General features: G+C 37.8%; 1 pseudogene; it reads left to right on the forward strand.

The window, feature by feature from the left end:
- Nucleotides 1-490: 490 nt before the first annotated feature.
- Nucleotides 491-962, forward strand: LOC106003970 (annotated as a pseudogene).
- The last annotated feature ends 4761 nt before the right edge of the window (nucleotides 963-5723 follow it).

Raw genomic sequence — 5723 nt, forward strand, 5'->3', positions numbered from 1 at the left:
GGGCTCTCTGCTCAGCAGGGAGCCTGCTTCCCCCCTCTCTCTCTGCCTGCCTCTCTGCCTACTTGTGATTTCTGACTGTCAAATAAATAAACAAAATCTTTAAAAAAAAAAATAAGAAAAAAATAAATAAATTTAAAAAAAAAAAGATTTTTTAAAAAAGCCCCTGGTCTCACATGAAGACAGGAAAATTGATTGTCCCCACCAGTCAGATTGGAAAACTTCATCATTTATAGAAATTAAATAAGGTATTCAGAAAGTTCTTACCTTGGTAGTAGGAAATAATTAGTCCTCTATTAAACAGTGTTTTAGTCCCACCTTACAAATATTAAAAGTAAGATTTAAAAGGCTCAAACAGTTTCTAAGAAACTTAAACTGCATTCCATCACAGAACAAAACTTAAGAAACTTATAAGAATTAAAACATAGTCATAACCCAGCAATAAAAAATACATAATGTCTAATATTATACCAAAAAATATTGGGCATGCTCTTTCATCTGGGCTGCCAATATACCAACCAGACTGAAGAAGACCTGAAAATTTCAAAGCCACAGGACCCATGGCCAAGGACACATCAGCAAGCACTGGAAACACCCAGAAAGCCTGGGGGATGCTAGCAGCATGCATCACCCCAGAATAAACTTCCACAAATTATCACCCAGGTTATTTTGGAAAAGTGGGTATGAGGCATGATCACTTCAAGAGGAACCAGAGCTTCTGCCCAACTGTCAACCTGGGTAAACTGTGGACCTTGGTCAGTGAGCAGACATAGATAAATGCTTCCCAAAACAAGACTGGACCTGTTCCTATCATTGATGTAGTACAACTGGACTACTACAAAGTTCTGGGGAAGTGACAGCTCCCATAACAACTTCTCATCATGAAGACCAAATTCTTCAATAGAAGAGCTAAAGATAAGATTAAGGGATGGGGGGAGGGGGAACTGTCTGTCCTGGTAGCCTGAAGCCACACAGAGGGATGTTCATTAAATGTTAACAAGTAACTTAAAAAAGAAAGAAAGAAAGAAAGAAAGAAGAAAAAGAGGCATGCAAAGACACAGGAAAGTATTGAGGAAAAAAAATCAATCAGATGAGACAGCCCCAGTCTCCATGCTATAGAGATCACAGTTCTGTGGTGACTTAGATGCATCACCATCACAGAAAAGATATCTTAAAAAGTTAAACTTTTAGAGATGAAAGCTACACTGGAAGAAATTCAGCAGACAGAACAGTGAGAAGAAAATACCACTGAAATAAAACACTTAGAAAAAACTTTAAACTATAGTACAACTTCAAACTGTCTAATATACAGGTAACTAGAGTCCCCAGTGAAAGATATAGAAAGGAAACAGGAAAAATAATGCCCAAATAATGCCAAAGAAATAATGGTTCAAAGGTTTTCCAGATTTGATTAAATCAAATCAACATAGCCAAAAAGCTCCATAAACCTTGAGGACAAGAAATATAAGGAAAACTACAGCAACACCCACTAAAATCAAATTGCTCAAAATCTCTGGTGGATAAAAAAACAAACAAATGAACACATAAACAAACAAACAAAAAACTTGAAAGCAGCCATAGAAAAAGCTATAGGAACAAAAATAAGACTGACAGAAAATTTCTTGTTAGAAATAACACAAAGGGAAAGAGCAAGATGGCAGAGGAGTAAGAGACCAAGATATCATCATGTCCCAAGAATTCAGCTAGATCATTATCAAACCATTCTAAACACCTACAAACTCAACAGGAGATTGAAGAGAAGAAGAGCAGCAATTCTAGGAACAAAAAATCTAGCACTTTCGGGAGGTAAGATGTGTGGAGAAGTGAATCCAAAGTGATGCGTCTATAGACCACAGGGGGAAGGGCCAGCTTCCAGCAAGCAGTATTGTAGTGGAGCACAAAATTGGAACTTTTAGAAGTCTGCTTCACTGAGGGACATCACTCCAGAGGCTAAGCACCGGGTGGAGCCCTAGCAGGAACAGTTTGGTCTCAGGACCAACGTGGTCACCAAAAAAACAGGGATTTCTGAGTGTGACAGAGTTCCCAGGTATCAGAGTGGGGAAGCCGGCTACAGAGATGGAGCCAAGCAGTGGGCTTTCAGCTCATGGTTACCTTAAACCGTGATCCGAGGCATGCTCTTTGAGCCAGAATCCCACAAGTGGCAGATCTGGGGAGACCCCCTCCCTCCTCCAGGCAGAGTGGCATGGGAGTGCACTGCAGGAATCTGTTGGGTTTGGAGACTCCAAACAGGGCCATGTGCCAGAGATAGAAATGCTCAGTCACATGCCAGGTGAGCATGGAGCACAGCCAGAGACCAGGAATATGGGAGGGATTGACTGTTTTTCTCTGAGGACACACTGAGGAGTAAGGCCCTGAGCTCTTGGCTCCTCTGGGCCAGAGATTGGGAGGCCGCCATTTTCATTCCCATCTTCCATAGATGTACAGAAAGCATTCAGGGAACAAAAACTCCCAAGAGTGAACCCTGCACAGATTACTTAGTCAGGCCCACAGCAAGGGAGGTGCAATTCCACCTCGGGCAAAGACATTTGAGAATCACTGCAACAGGCCTTTCCCCCAGAAGATCAGCAAGAACATCCAGTCAAGACCAAGTTCACCGATGAATGAGAACTGCAGAACTCCAGAGCTAGGGGAGAGCAACACAGAATTCATGGCTTTTATCTCATGATCTATTAGTCTTTCAAAGTTAAATTTAAAAAAAAAATGTATTCTATTTTTAAAATTTTTCCTCTTTCCTATTTTAATGTTTTTTAACTACTTTATCTTATCAATATGTTTTTAAAAATCATTTTAAATTTTCATTGTTATAGTCATTTTTTATCCCTTCATTGTATTTAACCGTATTTCTTGTATACATATAGGGTTTTTTTTCTCTTTAAAATTTTGGGATACAATTTCTAATGATAGATCAAGATATATCCTAAATCTAGCACATAGTTTTGTTCTAGTCTCCAGCCTGATCATATTCTTTCTTCTTTTTTTTTTATCCTCCTTTTTAACCAATTTCTTATCTTATCAATTCCTTTTCTGGAATCCTTTTTAATTTTCATTTTTACAGTCATATTCCACCCCTTCATCATGTTTACTCGTATTTGTGTGTGTGTGTGTGTGTGTATATATATATATATATATATATATATATATATGGGGTTTTTTCTCTTCTTTTCTTCTTTCTTCTCCTCCCAGTTTCAGCTCTCTTCTGATTTGGTTAGTATATATTTTTCTGGGGTCATTGCTACCTTTTTACTACTTTGTTCTCCTTTCATCTATTCTTACCTGGATAAATGAGAAGGTGGAAAAACTAACCACAAAAAAAAAAAAAAAAAAAAAGAGGCAGTACTGAGGGCTAGGGACCTAATCAATATGGACATTAGTAAGATGTCAGAAGTAGAGTTCAGAATGACGATTATCAAGGTGCTACCTGGGCTCAAAAAAAGCATGGACGATACTAAAGAATTCCTTTCTGGAGAAATAAAATCCCTATCTAGAGAAATAAAAGAACTAAAATCTAACCAAGTTGAAATTTTAAAAAAGCTATTAATGAGGTGCAATCAAAAATGGAGGCTCTGGGGCACCTGGGTGACTCAGTGGGTTAAAGTCTCTGCCTTCGGCTCAGGTCATGGACTCGGGCCCTGAGATCGAGCCCCGCATCAAACTCTCTGCTTGGCAGTGAGCCTGCTTCCCCCTCTCTCTCTCTGCCTGCCTCTCTACCACTTGTGATGTCTGTCAAATAAATAAATAAAATCTTTAAAAATAAAAAAAAAAAATGAAGGCTCTTATTGCTAGGATAAATGAGGCAGAAGAGAGAAATAGTGATATAGAAGACCAAATGATAGAGAAAAAAGAAGCTGAGCAAAAGAGAGATAAACGGGACCACAAGGGTAGAATTCAAGAGAGAAGTGATACCATAAGATGAAATAATATTAGAATAATTGGGATCCCAGAAAAGAAAAAAGATAGGGGTGGGGAAGAAGGTATATTGGAGCAAATTATAGCAGAAAATTTCCTTAATTTGGTGAAGGGAACAAGCATCAAAATCCAGGAGGTGCAGAGAACCCCCTCTAAATCAATAAAAATGGGTCCACACCCTGTCATCTACTAGTTAAACTTGCAAGTATCAGTGACAAAGAGAAAACCCTGAAAACAGCTTGGGGTAAGGAGTCTGTAACATACAATGGTAAAAATATTAGATTGGCAGCAGACTTATCCACAGAGACCTAGCAGGCCAGAAAGGACCAGCATGATATATTCAGAGTATTAAATGAGGAAAATATGCAGCCAAGAATACTATATCCAGCTAGGCTAACACTGAAAATAGGAGAGATAAAAAGCTTCCAGGACAAACAAAAATTAAAAGAACTTGCAAACACCAAACCAGCCCTACAGAAAATATTGAAAGGGGTTCTCTAAGCAAAGAGAGAGCCTAAAAGTAGTAGACCAGAAAGGAACAGAGACAATATACAGTAACAGTCACCTTACAGGCAATAAAATGGCACTAAATTCATATCTTTCAATAGTTACCCAGAATGTAAATGGGCTAAATTCCCTCAATTAAAAGACACAGGGTATCAGAATGGATAAAAAAATAAGACCCATTGATATGCTATCTGCAAGAAACTCATTTTGCATGACACCTCCAGATTTAAAGTGAGGGGGTGAAAAACAATTTACCATGATAATGTACATCAAAAGAAAGCTGGGGTAGCAATCCTTGTATCAGAAATATTAGATTTTAAGCCAAAGACTATAATAAGAGATGAGGAAGGACACTATATCATACTCAAAGAGTCTGTCCAGCAAGAAGATCTAAAAAGTTTAAATATCTATGCCCCTAATATGGGAGCAGCCCATTATATAAACCAATTAATATCAAAATCAAAGAAACACATCAACAGTAATACAATAATAGTAGGGGACCCCCCCCTCACTGAAATGGACAGATCATCTAAGCAACAGATCAACAAAAAAATAAAGGCTTTAAATAATGCAATGGATCAGATGGACATCACAAATATATTCAGAACATTCCACTCCAAAGCAACAGAATACACATTCTTCTCTAATGCACATGGAACATTCTTCAGAATAGGTCACATCCTACATCACAAATCAGGTCTCAACTGGTACCAAAAGGCTGGGATCATTCCCTACATATTTTCAGAGCCCAATGCTTTGAAACTAGAACTCAACCACATGATGAAAGTTGGAAAGAACTCAAGTACATGGAGGCTAAAGAGCATCCTACTAAAGAATGAATGGGACAACTAGGAAATTAAAGAATTAAGAAAATTCACAAATACAAATGAAAATGAAAGCACTTTTCAAAGTCCTTGGGAAACAGCAAAGGTAGTCCTGAGAGGAAAGTATATAGTCATACAAGCCTTGCTCAAGAAACAAGAAAGATCTCAAATACACAACCTAATCCTACACCTAAAGAGATGGAAAAAGAACAGCAAAGAAAGTCTAAACCCGGCAGGAGAAGAGAAATAGTAAAGATCAAAGCAGAAACCAATGAAATAGAAACCAAAAGAACAGTAAAAGAAATCAACAAAACTAGGAGCTGGTTCTTTGAAAGAATTAATAAGATTGATAAACCCCTGGCCAGACTTATCAAAAAGAAAAGAGAAAGGATCCAAATTAATAAAGTCATAAATGATAGAAGAGAGATCACAAGCGAAACCAAAGAAAAACAAACAATTATAAGAACA

The sequence above is a fragment of the Mustela putorius genome, unplaced genomic scaffold (assembly GCF_011764305.1).
Source record: "Mustela putorius furo isolate JIRA1106 unplaced genomic scaffold, ASM1176430v1.1 tig00000461_pilon_pilon_pilon, whole genome shotgun sequence".
NCBI classification, from domain to species: Eukaryota; Metazoa; Chordata; class Mammalia; order Carnivora; family Mustelidae; genus Mustela; species Mustela putorius.